Source organism: Talpa europaea (genome assembly GCF_964194135.1).
Source record: "Talpa europaea genome assembly, chromosome: 11".
Lineage (NCBI taxonomy): Eukaryota > Metazoa > Chordata > Mammalia > Eulipotyphla > Talpidae > Talpa > Talpa europaea.
In genome coordinates, this window is record NC_140078.1 from 88,714,004 (window position 1) to 88,728,709 (window position 14,706).

General features: G+C 35.3%; 1 protein-coding gene across 1 annotated transcript in view; it reads left to right on the top strand.

Moving 5' to 3' along the window:
- The window catches only part of ZNF385D (zinc finger protein 385D), a gene marked incomplete at its 5' end in the record, with an annotated part of 694,301 nt that overhangs the window by 121,533 nt on the left and 558,062 nt on the right, over positions 1-14,706 (top strand). The window lies entirely within an intron of this gene.

Sequence of the window (14,706 nt, forward strand, 5' to 3'; positions counted from 1 at the left end):
CAGTTAATTGAGAAACATATGTTGTTGATTAGAGAGCCTAGTGGTCTTATTTTAATAGATTTCAATTAAACAAATGACTACAGTATATTCAGATACAAGATACCAGGGGAAAAAATGCTGTGAGAAAATATACTAAACCAAGAAAAGAATAAATTTTAGGAAAAAATGGCCATATATTTTCTTAAGAATTTATATAAATCTTTTTATATGTGAGGGAGCTTTAGGTTGTAGGTTTTTCTTGTTTGTTACAATCTAGATGGAGGCTTTGATTAGGCCCTGAGTCTGAGACAGAGCATGAGTTCAAAACCTAGCTTTGAACTACTGACTGTGCCTCAGTGGCCTCATCTGTAAATTTAGGTTATAGGAGCTACCCCATTGGTAATATTTGGTGATTAATTAAAATTTGTGAAGTGTTTCAACAGAGTATGTCATATATAAAATACTCTTTAAGTATTTCTAAATTTTTAGTCTTTTAAAATAACACTAAAAACTGATATTTTCTTTAATGTTATTCGTAAAACACCAATTAGCTGTGAACACATCACAAATATATAATATTGGTGTCAATTATTACAGGTTGATCAATCCCTTGAAGTCAGTATTTCTTCACGGACCTGGAAGCCTTTGTTCAAGTAACTTCTTAACTAGGGCTGACCTAGAAGATTTCTTTCCATGGTAACATTGCAAATCCCCTCTGAACAATTATATGTAAATTTCAAAGTTTAATTCTTTTTTTTTTAATTTAATTTTTTTAAGATTTATTTATGCATACAAGAGCTGGGATACAGGCCAGAGATGTGGAGGGTGAGAGGATCCACCAGAGACAGAGTGGGGGACAGAACAGGCAGACTGACTGAAACACACTGCTGAGGGGAGCAGTGGGCAAGACAGGAGAGGTCTGCCTCACCATGTGGGTTTCTCCCTGGCCAGCTGGGGATCATACTCATGCTGCAGAGGCTGCGGATTGTTTCATAGTGTGGTTCTTAACCCCTTGCACCACCAGGGAGGCCCTCAAAGTTTAACTCTTCAGATATTTTTCTTATTTTCAAGTTTCTAAAGCCGAAGTTTTACTTTCCAACTCAATGCAATGTAAACTTGTTTAACTAGGAAGAATGTGGTATAAAATGAAGTTAAATGTTGAAATATTTAAAATAATGTGAAAATTTGAACAGGCAAGCCTTGATTTGTGCCTATTTCCAATTTTGCAAAATATTATGATTAAAATTTTCATTAAATAGGTTGGCAGGAGTTTAGTACAAATCTGTTGTTCTATGTCATTGTCTACCATGTCTAATGAGAGTTCTCAGGCTAACACATGGTTAAATCTCTTCCTTAGCAGGGTGCTAGTTGTGTTGAGTGGAGTATACTTTCTGGAAAAAAAAAGAAGAAAAAATTGAATGTGAATGCTAAATGGTTTGCATCATATTTGTATATTTTTGAATTGTTTTGAGAAATAGAACTGTCACTGTACATGCTGTTTACACGTAGAGTTGTAGTCTAGTGTGCCCTACAGCTGCAATAAATGTTGTTTTACTGATAAGCATCATTGAGTTAGGAATGAGCATGACACTGAGAACACTAGAGCTACACATTTGTCCACTCTGCCACTTTATTTGACTTAAATGTTTTCTTGGTATTCTATTTCTATACTTTTTCTCCAAATTCAAAATTTTAAAGTTTACACAACCTTTTCCATTTTCATCACTGGCACTTTGGCCCAGATAAAGTTGATCATACTCTCACTGGCTAAATGATAGACCCTGTGAGCTGAAGTTTGACAAATATTATTCAATGCAAAGAATCATATCTGCTGACTTTAGCATTGCTGGAACTAAAAACATGCATATTTAAAACATTTTTATTTAAATATACCTCACAAGTTAGAATAAAGTAGAATAAAAACAGGGACTTATTTTTTAATAGCCACATAACACTACCAAGAAATTTTTAAATTGGAAATGTGTGTGTGTGTGTGTGTGTGTGTGTATCACAAATACATGGGATCTTGGAATATGAAGGAACTTCATGGCAATGTAGTGCATTTGTTCATTCTTGACTCTTGGCTTTGCTTGAATAGTTCAATTCTGAGAGTTTAATTCTTAGAGGTATCAATCAAGTGCAGCAGTTTTACCAATTAAGATACACATTACTGAAGATTTAAGATCTGGCACAATAGAAGAAAATTAAGTGAGAAAGTGTAAGTGAAAATGGTTCATCAACCCTTAAAATTTAAACAAAAGTCCAAACATTGTGTTATTTCAAGGCCACAAATGGCAGCTTGACCTTTAATGTAAAAGATTACATTCCCAAACTGAGCTGTCATCTGTATCATCGGAAGGGAATGGAGATCGTTTGCCAACCTCCCTCATTTTACATATGTGGAAACAGACTAGAGAGGAGAAGGATTTCCTGGAGGCCACCCACCTAGAAATTGTCAGGATCAGCACACTTTGATGAACCTTGCTCTTCATACAACTCCCATAAATTCATGATCAGAACTCCTTCAAGTGACCTCTCTTTTCATCCTTGGTGTGTCAATCCAAGGATATCATACTTATATTGGTGCCATAAGTGTTACATAGCAGGGAGAGGGGCACCCCAAAATCTGCAAACCTGCCCACTCCAAATAAGTTCTGCCATCTGCTGCATCAAGAAAAAACATACTCTAAGTGTGTAAGACCTTCAATGGAAAGAAACTTTAATACAAGTAGTGTGCAATACAGAAAAGGGGGAGAATGGGGAAGAATAGTTTCCAAACCAAGCACCTGAAGTTACCCATTCAAAATGTCCAGCCAAATAGGGTTTTCCCAAAGCAGGGCCTCTAAGGCCCGAAAGCCAGCCACAAGTCTACACCTTCTGGTGGGGACCCATAGAAAAGGATCAGAAATAGCCAGACAAGTCTGGAAGAAAAAGAGCAAAATCAAAATCATGATAAACGCTGCCATTGTTAACCTCCCCTTGGGTCTGTCACCCACATCTGTTTCACCCAGTCCAGGATCACAAAGCAAGTGCAGCTTCTTCTCATGTCTCTTAGCCCCATGTGCCTTCTCCAGGTCTCCTTCTTGCTCCCCATCCTGCTTCCTTCCTTCCCCAGGCTCCTCTCCAGCTTCTTCTACTCCCTAATCAGCTCCACCCTTCTTTGGGTGGGGCAGGGGACCGGGAACCTCCCCTTGTCCTGGGGACCACCCTGTCACATAAGCACATTGCAACTGCTGGACGTGTGGTAGGATTGTTTTTGGTGGTGTTGTTACTAATTTGGAGGCATTTGGGTTTTATTTGGAATTCTCTCTCTGTGCTTTTATTTAGACATCCATTAAACCTTTAGTTTAGGCAACTCTGCTTGGCGATCTGATGAAGTTTGGTGTATGGACATTGGATTTTTTCTCATGGGAGAATCCATGGGTGTAATCTGGGCTCCTTTTCAACCTATTGCTTAGGAATTTTGCTTCTGAAGGGTTCCGTGCATGTGTATGCGTGTGTGTGCACGCACACACGCACATACACATGCGCGCAAATATGTGCTTTCTAAAGTTTAGTTTTTGGCTCAAGTAGAGGTGGCTGAGAGTCGGCTTGAATGAATTCTGATTGACTAGGACAAGCTCAGTTGTCAGAGGAATTTTGTACTTTCATCTCCCTCCCTAAGTTAAATTTGGAAAAGATAGAAGCTCATTTGATGAAGCAAAAGAGAAGGCAGCAGACTTCCTTTTACTCTGATGGTTGTCAAGGGGAGATTCAGGAAGAAGAGGATCTCCATTTACTGGAGGCTTTGAACCCAACAGAAGTGAATCTCTTTCAAGAGACCAGTGCCCCTTCCGGGGAGGCTGGAGAGGCTCTGCAGCCCTCACTGCCCATCACCTCCTGATAGAACCAGAATAGCTTTTCTTTCTCATGCCAGATGGAGAACCCGATTTGGCCAAAGGCATGCCAGGGTCCAGACGAACCTGTGGTCATGTCCAATGACCTCCAACATTTAAGAGAGGAACTAAAGTTTTCGTGCCTTCTAAAACTAGTTATTGATGAAAATATACTTATAAGAACCTTTTCATTTCAGGAAGAATTCTTATTAAATTTTTCATTCTCTGCCCTTGAAAACAGAATCCATACTCTTATCCTTAAAAGGATTTACTTTTAACTAACCTGAATGGGCTGAAATCTATTAAAACAAACAAACAAACAAACAACAAAATCCAACCAAGGAACTTCCTTTCTTTTTGATAATATGCATATGGCCGAAGTTATTATGTTTATCTTAAACATTTATTGTTTTCTTCCATTAATATGAATGGAACGAAATTGAAAACCACCCTCAATTTAATGATATTCCTTTTTATATTTTAAGACTTTTTTTTTAAAGATTTATTTATTTCTGCATACAAGAGCTGGGGTACAGGCCAGAGGTGTGGTGAGGGGGTGAGAGGATTCACCAGAGACAGAGTGGGGAACAGAACAGAAAGACGGACCGAAGTACACTGCTGAGGTGAGCAGCGGGTGAGCCAGGAGAGGTCTGCTGCACCATGTGGACTGCTCCTTGGCTGGGGTTGTGTCTTAACCCCTTGCACCACCAGGGTTGCCCTTAAGACTGTTTGTTTTCAAGGTTCTTTTCAATCATTCCTTCAGGTCTAAGAAACCTAGTTTCTTATCATCTACATTTATAAACATGCTGTGTAAATTTTTAATGGTCTTTCATATTTCTTCTTAGACCTATATTCATATCCAACATCTCTGTTTGGAGCTTGATCTGAATATAATGCATTTGTGAAAAATGAACATGATGAAATCTTTACTAAAGTATTCAAAATATGAAAAAAAACAATTATATTTGTATAGTTATTTTCTGACTTAGCCTTGCCACCCTGCATTACTTTTTTTAGTTTATAATAATGGCTATAATATAACAAAGTTATTTTCAATCCTGATTCTTTTTACAGCATCTAGAATAATCAAACAATAATTTCAAGCTTATTCAAATAAAGGAAAATATGTTAAATGATACTATTGTGAAAAATGACTGCTGTGTAGTTTCCTTTCTTTATTTGGAATAGTTTCTTGTTCTTTCCAAGTCAAATTTCACAGTAAAATATGAGTCAGTGTATGTAGTATACCAAAAAAGTTTTTATTTTATATGGCAAGTCCGAACAATATGTGGGCCTCTGCACTGCTGTGTCAAGTGTGTGAAACCAAACCTATTAAAACGTGTCATAGGCCTTCCTGGTGGGCAAGGGGTTAAGCACAGCACTGTGAAGCTATCTGCAGCCTCTGCAACATGAGTTCGATCCCTGGCCAACCAGAGAGCCACCCACATGGCACAGCAGACCTCTCCTGTCTTGCCCGCTGCTCCTCTCAGCAGTGTATTTTTAGTCAGTCTGCCTGTTCTATTCCTCACTCTCTCTGGTGAATCTTCTCACCCCTGCACCTCTAGCCTGTATCCCAGTTATTCTTGTATGCATAAATAAATAAATGATTAAAAAATGAAAGGTGTCATAATTGCTTAGTGATGTCCACCCTGGATGTCCGTCAGGTAATGTGGATATTCATGAAGAAAAGAATTGATTTTATTTTTCTCTCCATTTTACTCAAATATATTTTATATGTTTGGGGTTAGGTATATAACTAGAACATTTTACACATTTAAGAAAAAAAATGCTTAAACCTTTTTAAAATGTAGGTGGTAATTTATTGTGGGATAGTCTCTTAACAAATATATTTCCTTGGAAATTTGAGTTAATTTTTAATTTCACAATAAGTAATACCGAAGTCTTAGTTGATGGATTAGTCACCTATTGCTGCATAACTTCACAACAGACTTAATGGCTTAAAATAATGTAGATTCATTATTTCATAACTTCTGAGCATCAATTGTCTAGTTATTGCTTAGTTGGGTCCTCTGGGCCCCCTTCTAGCATGAACTTGATAAGCAAAAAGGTAAAGTTTAACATAAAGTATCTTTGATTGCCTAGTTAAAGCACTCTGACTCAGCCAAATTCTCAGTGACATACCAATTGCTTTGTGTGTGCTTACTAGTTTTAGAGCTAAAGAAGTTCTGAATCTATCATCTGAGAGCAAGGACAAATGGTATATAGAATGCTGAATTAAAAAGCTGGTAAATGAGACTGCGGCAGATTATTTTATTTGTTTAGGTTTCTTGAAGTTGGTCACTAAGATGGCAGTGAGGTCTGATCTCATCTAGGGTTTGACTAAGAAGGAGCCAAAACTTGTTTGTGTGATTGTTGGCAACATTCAACTGCTTATGCTTGCCTCAGTTTCTTCCTTCCTGCTGATCAGAGACTGACCTAAGCAGCTTTCTAAGTGGTCTTCTCCATAGGGAAGCTCGTAACATAGTAGCTTATTTCTTCAAAGTCACCAGAAGAGTTTCTCATTACCCTATGAGCACTGCAATCTTGTGTAAGATAATCAAGCCCCTGCAATCACATATCCCATCACCTTGGCCATATTCTATAGGTAGAAGAAGGTTATAGGTTCTACCTGTTCTCCAGGGGAGTGGACTGACTATTCAAATGTCTGACTACTACAATGTGGAAGCCATAGGGACCATTGTAGAGTGTGTCTGCCTCAGGTGGAAGGCATACATTATCCAGGGAACATTTTTGCTCTGAGAAAATATTCTCAAGCAACTTGAAGATAGTCTGAATCATCAGTAGTATCTGCTGTATTCCTTATAGTGAGAGGGGGAAAATGTGAAAGGAAATATGCAACTGAGTGATTATGTCATTCTTCTGTGGGATGGATGTGTGTGTGTGTGTGTGTGTATTATTCTATTATTTCTTATTGAGGTAAGAAATGTTGGTTTATAACACTGTTTATGATTTAGGGATATTTGTATGTTTTTTTTTTCTTATGGGTATAAGATTATGCCTTTTCAGATGTGTGTTACCACACCACACCTACCACCAAAGCACCCACAATACTTCAACATAGTAGGCTCCCTCCACATGTTCAGCCCTACTCCTCACCCTCCCTCTCTCAGAGCCTCAATTCTACACTCACATTTCTAGAGTTTGTATGGATTATGTCATTCTTAAATGAGTAATAGAAAAATCAGATGCAGGTAACATCATGAGAAAATCTGTATTACAAAACAACCAGACAAGGACAGCAGTTGAAATCACCAAAATATCAAAATATATTTAAGGAGGATGAATCAATAAAAAAAATTAAAAATCCTGGCAATCTAAGTACTCTGCATGAGAGATAAAGCTGTTTCTTTCTTTAAAAAAGTAAACAACTTAAGCATCCAGCTGCTGAATTTGTAAGCCCAAATTTTAGCCACAATAAAAACCAGTTTTTCTTTTCTTTAGCATGTAACTGATTATCGAAAGAAACACCAAAGGTAATATTTATTTGCCCATATTTTCACCATCTCCCTGAACTCCATGGAAAGCTAGGAGATTTTCCTATGTGGCATGATAAAATCCCAGGTGCCTAAAAGCATGCTGGACATCAGAGATGCTTTATATATACTTGGGAATCATTTCCAATGATTTTCATGGTTCTTAGTTCCTTCTCTGACCTAGCGTTTAAGATATAAGCCAAAATATTCTTTCTCTAATTTAGGTCTCTGGAAGTTTTTCTGGGGCAAACCACTCTTAAGTTTTATATAAGCTGTTTTAGATGCAAAGTAGGGTACAGGAGAAAGCACCACGAACATTTGGTGCATTCTCAAGGGAACAGGGTTAATATTTAAGGTAGCCTCATGAAAAAATATGACCTGAGAACATAAGAGCACAGCTCAAAATTCAGCTGCAGCACACCTGGTAGAATGATGGGTAACCAGGGGCTGTGTTTTGTCCCTGAAGCCCTGAGTCATGTGCCTGATTGAAGAATAAATTGCTAAAGTAAAACAAGTCAGAAAAGAGGAAAATATTTACACCTTGTTTTAAAAAACAATAATAACTGTAGTCATGTAATTTTCTTCATAGTACTTGAGACATTGAGGGATCACATTAAATACATTGAAATTTAAAATATCTCTGACCCATTTTTGGATATAGGCTCTAGTTGGAGACTGACCTTAAAAAAAATAATTTGTCTTCTTTTTTATTGTTTTAAGATTAAACTGTGAGCTCTTGATGGTCTCAGAGATATTCTAGTCGTTACTCCATGATGACTCACTTAAAGAGCTAGGGAGAATTTTCTTTATCTAAGAACTTAAAGTCGAAATTCTGATTTTGACTTTACTATTTTCAAAATCTGCTTAAGCCTCTGATGAAGTCTGTGTTAGTAGGGACATCTGAGACTGTTGAATACCAAGGTCTGATTTCTGTGCATGTGGTCACACCGTGGACTTTTGCTGACCTCCTTTGGCCTTTTTTTCTGGGAAAGTGGGTTGTTGGGGAATCCATGTGGTCCTTTCAGTGGCTGCATTCCCCAGTACAGCATTCTTTCAGTCAGTGGTTCTCATGGGGGTAGAAAAGGCCTGCATAAATTACATCACATAATAATTAAAAAAATAGAACAAATTGATTAGGAAAAACACTAAATCTAATAATCAGCTTTAAAAAGAAAATTCACTTAAAATTTTTATTTTTCATCCTGCCACTTTTGGCTTAATTTTTATACCTGAATTCTGCATATTCAGTAAGAGTTCTTTTACCTTATGAAAACCTTAATCTGTTTGATCATGATAAATTTAGTTTGATGCCATGATGTAATAAAAACCATAATTGAAATAACAATCCATTAACCTTGATGTGTCTCCTATAATCTTTTATAGTATCATTTTCCTCTCATAAAGGTAAGATATTACTAATTAAAACATATCTTCATTTTTAAAGTTCCAAAATTAATTTAAAACAGAAGACTCCATAAAATAGTTTCTGCTTATTGGTATAAAACTTATGATAACAGATTGCTTTTCTGTGACTTTCCTCCAATTTTTCTTTAGTGTCAGATTTGTGTAGCCAATTTTGGTGAATTTATGTGAAATTCATTATCTATCTATGAAAGTTAAATATTATGTAATTGAGTATTATTTATATATTCTGTATTTACATATCACAATAATACTATTTTTTATGCCTAGTGTTATAGGAATCTCCAGATACTATAGTTTTAATTTTAAATTCATACTGCACTCTAGTGGGGAATGTGATCAATGCAAAATTGTTCCTTTGTTGGTAAGTATAAAGTTATAGCAACAGTTATGAACTATTTACAATTTTAAAAGTAAAATATAGAACAGTGTTGTTATGTATAATATCTCAAAGGTGAAATGCTATAAATGTAATTTTTGTCTCATATTATATATTCAATATATGAACATATGTTTAATATGTTATCATCACAGAAAAATATGATTTCTTTCTAACCCCATCTTGAAAATAGAGGAAAATTCAATACTGGGATAGTTCATTTGATTTATTATAGCATATTTGGTGTGAGTGTGTGTGTATCGCACCATATAAATCTTAATATGAGGAAATGAATGAAAGTTAATCTCTCATTATTTTCTACCAAGAAGAAAAAGAATGGCAAACTTTCATAAATTTTTGAATGAAGATCAGTTTTTAAAACACTTGCTTGTAATATTTTATTTTTATCTTAATTTTATAAAGCATTTTTATTCAAACCTTTGACCTTTCTGCCATTATTAGAGCCTCATTTCAATCATCTAATAGTTTTTTTCATTTATTTCTAAGGTATTTCAAATTAAATAGGTGCTTGTAAAATCCATATGTGATATTATCTCTGGAAATACTGTTCTAAGTAACCAGTATTTAATCACATAATGGCATTATGGTATTTTTAACATAAAAATAGCATATTAATGCTTATTCATGCTCTTCACAAACTTTTATTAACTTTTAAGATGACTGCTGCAAGTTTTCTTCAAAATGACATATCTGCATCTAAAATCCACATAAATAATAAGTAATCATAGTTATGTAATCAACCTTCATTTTTTTTGAACCAGTGAAGAAAAATTTCATAAGAGCTACAAATACTATATGAATTTTTTGTAGGTTGTTCATAATACAACTTCCCTTTAGTGGAATGGTCAAGATTCATATATCTTTTCCAGAAAGGACTATTTTTTTTTAAATAAGAAAAAAATGGAGAAAGTTCTTAATAATAAACTATAATATATAAGGAATTAAATATTAGTATATGCCACCTTTCAAAGACATAATTTTGGAAAACAAATTTTATTTCATATTTGTGTAAAATTTAGAATTTTACTTTTATTTTCTCAAAAAAAATCACCATGCTTTTTCATATAATTTTTCTTTGGATGAAAAATGACTGGTAGATATACTGTCAGACACAGATTTCTATACAGATTTTTAGTGTTTAGTTTCAGTTTGGCCACTGTATATGGAAGCAAGTCTATGCTAAATGTGTTATACACATCTAAATCCCTAAGATTCTCCTTAAAAAAAAAAAAAAAAAACTACAGCAAGAGAAGTCATTGAGAAAACAGGATTATAGTTTAGTTTTCTTGTGCCATTTACAGTTGTATGTGTAAAACCCTTTAAAATTATGGTTTATTGTCTTCTAACCTACCTATTAGCACATGTCATCTACTGTCATTTCATTGTAATTTCAAACTATTGTAGAATGGAATTTTTAGGGATTTTAGGGGTTTGTCATTTTGACAGGGTAGCAGATCTAAAAAAGGGATAAAACCATTCATGGGCAAAACAATGGAAACTAGCTGGTTAACACTGAAATTAGATGTAGGGAAAGTTTTCCACTCAGTGGAATCAGATTTGTTGGTTATCTAAAGTATACTCCTTTAGAGACTTATTTTTTTCAAAATGTCTATTTGGGGCCTCCCTGGTGGCACAGGTGGCTGAGTGCAGCACTGTGAAGCTGTCTGCAGCCTCTGCAGTATGCCGGTTAGATCCCTGCCAGAGCAACCCAATTGGTGAGAAGAACTCTCCTGTCTCACCCGCTGCTCCCCTCAGCAGTGTATTTCAGTCAGTCTGCCTGTTCTGTTCCCCAATCTGAATCTGGTGAATCCTCTAACCCTCCTGCGCATCTGGCCTGTACCCCGGCTCTTGTATAAATAACATAAAATCTTTTTTTAAAAAAAGGTCTACTCATTCTTTCGACAGGGTTAAATACTAAATAGAACCTGAAGTTTATAAATCCTTAATTTTATGGAGATTGGTTTGATGACACAGTGTGTGTATGTATGTGTGTGTGTGAGAGAGAGAAAATAACTCATCCCTCATCATGATTGGAACCAGTCCTAAATAGACATAAGATCTCAGCTGAGCTATGTTATATTGTCTTTGTTAGTGTGTTGGTAGGTTATTTAGTAGGCAAAGTTGAATTAGTGAAAATGGCATGACTCAGTACCAGTGTCCTTATTGGATTTCTCACCCTTTCCTTTCTGAACTGAATTTATGTCCACAGTTACAGGTAGGGTAGCTGAAGAATTCTGGGCCTGCTTTTCAGGGAAGTTAAGCATTTACACTTTAAATTTATATATGGCAGCTGAGAAGAGACTGTAACTTTAGACTTATTTGATATATAGAATCTAGATGGTTTGACACATGTGAAGCAATGATCCTTTCCATTATACTCCCAATCACCCCATTTTTTTTCATGCTTTGGAGATGAATGAGCTAGGTATGAAGAAAAGAAGAGAAACTTCTTTATATTTTTTTCTCAGAGTAGACAAGTGCTAGAGAAATTTCTGTTTTAAGGGCCATGAAGAGAGACAAAATGGACTACAGTGGACAAATGTAACTAACCTTGTCTGTGAGTGTGGTGTGTGGTAACATACAACTAAAGAGGTGTGAACTCATATCTCTGAATTATATACTGTGTTGTAAACTGTTACCTCAATAAAAAAGAAATGATAAACAATGAAGTAAATAAACAAACTTTTTGAAATTATTTTTTGATTTGCAGACGTGTTTTCAAGTTAATGGAATTCCCATACAACACACACACTCAGTTTTCTCATTATTATAATGAAACTCTATCCTCTGTTTGGATTTCATGAATTTTTCACTCAGTGTTCTTGGTCTATTCCAGGATCACATCCAAGACACCATATTTCATTTAGTGTTCATATTTCTTTAGGCTCTTCTGGGGTTGATAACTTCTCTGAGTTTCCTTGTTTTTCATGAACTTGGTATTTTTCAGGAATAATTGTCAGTATTTAATGAATGTCCTTTAGTTTGGGTTTGCCTAATGTTTTTATCTGATTTGACTTGGGTTATAGGCTTTTGTGAAGAAACTGTGGAGGTAAAATGCCATTCTCAAAACCTCACATCAAGGATGCATCTATCAGCAACTCTTAGAATGTTGTAAGCTTTGATTCTATAGCTGAGATAGTGTCAGGCTTATTCACTGTATAGTTACTTTTTCACTTCTTTTCACACTGTACTATTTGGAAGCAAGACACTAAGTATAGTCTACATTGAAGGGGTAGGGAGTTATGCTCCATCCATCCTTGAGAGGGGAGTATATTTAAATTATTTGGAATACTTCTATAAGGGACATTTCTATTGTCTTCATTACTTGTTTTAGAACAGTATATACTCATTGATATTTATTTTATACTTTAGGTTATAATCCAGTCAAATGTATGTTTTGAGTTTTGGTCATTGGACACTCTGTCGATTGGCTCCTGAATCTATTCTCCAACTTTTGGTTATAAATCTGTTGTTCTGTGATTATAAGTCAATTTCAGGGTCCACCATGAGATGGCCACCTGTTACCCTAGGAGTGAGGAGGGGAAATGATGATCAGTACTTTTCAGGTCAGTCTCAGTACCATTATTACTGATGTTTTAGTACAAGAAGTTATGTTTCAGCTTTTGTCTCAAAAAGCTCTCAAGTGGGTCAAATCAACATGATATAATTCAACTGCAAGAATCATGTTGCTCCCAGGAGAAATATTGTTTCCAGTTTTCTTTTCCTCAAATTGTGTCATATATTATTTTTTAAAAAATATTTATTTATTTATATAAGAATCAGGGTATAGGCCAGAGGTGTGGGAGGGTGAGAGGATTCACCAGAGACAGAGTGGGGAACAGAAAAAGCAGACTGATGAAATACACTGCTGAGGGGAGCAGTGGGCGAGACAGGAGTGGTCTGCTGCACCATATGGCATTCTCACTGGCTGGCTGGGATTGAACCTGTGCTGCAGAGGCTGCGGACAGCTTCACAATGCCGCGCTCAACCTCCTGCGCCACCAGGGAGGTCCCGTGTGTCACACATTATTTAATATAGATTACAAAGATGAATTCTCTAATGTATGCCACATTTTAATTATTTCTATGGATCTATAAAATTAATTTAAACTCCACATCTACAAAATTAAGAAACATATACAAGCAAATACCTAATTCCTACTGTAATAATCCCCAGTGTAATTCTAATGCTTCAACCTATTATGCATACAGTCTAGATCCACATTTTTTGTGTGAAGCCACAGACTTTCATAATGGGTTAGTGGTTGGAGAGGAGATGAAGGTTAGATGGAAAAAACATGAATAAATTGATTAAGTGTTTGGGGTTTCAGGCCAAATGCTCAAAGCCTGTGTGCAATCTTAATTTTTTCTCAATGGAACTAAAATCAGCAAAATTTCCTTTTCAGATTTTAAATAATATTTTTATCATATTAGAATAAAATCCCACTTATGCTTATTGCCAACTTCTCAGAGAGTGCCATTTGAGGCATTGCATTTTTTTTGCAAAGTCCATAAATGTTTTTGTGATGTCACATCCCAGTCACAAGAATTTGAGATCCTCTTTCCCCTTGTGTTCAGAACACATAGTCAAGGTACCTTTCATTTTATTTCCTTGTCCTTTGCCTCCTATTGCAAAATTATTTATTGACTCTGGGACTTAATCTTCACTTTTGCTTCTGATTAAGGAACCCCTCATATGTAAGCAAATACATCTCATAGCCTCAGAAGAAAATTTCTTCAAAACTCCCCCCTGCTAAATTGTTGGTTAGCATTGTAATTTTATGGGTCAAGGTGGCAATGTGACTCAGGCAGGAAAATATATTCTTACAAACGTGTATACATATATTGGGCAAAAACTATTTGTTGTGTAGGGATCACATGCTGGGAAAATCTGCATAGCTTGATTTATTTTGGACAGACCTCTTTTGGCTTTTTTTTTTCCCTAAAGATATTGATTTTTTTCATAATAAATGTATTCAATTGTCATGTAAAATTTTCAAATATGAGAAAGATGAAGGGGAAATGTAACTAGCTCACTATTCAGAATCAAATACTGCTAACATTTTTAAGTCTTGTGTTTTATATAGTTGTAAACATAATATGTGTAATATGTGGCTTTTTGTCCAAAGAATTTCCCATTTACAAAGTCTTCCCAGGCTACACTTTGGGACTATATCACAGTGACAAATATACTATCATTTATTTAATCTTTTTAATATATAATGATATTTGACATAAAAGATTTTTAAAATATAACAACTCTAGGAAAATGTTTTGAAATATTCAGAATACAACTAGACTATATACTCTAAGTGGGGATTTGGAAATAAAACTGAATGCTTATCCCACCTATATTATTTATTCATTGTATGACCCTAGGTAAGCTATATATCCACTCTAAACCTTAATTTTCTCAGTTAAAAAACAGGAAAAACTATACTGTTTCTTCTATTGTTATGACTACTTAATGAGATAATATGTGCTAAACTCTTGTTGGGAATTAAATGTGTGGTTTTACATTAAAAAATCAAAGTAAA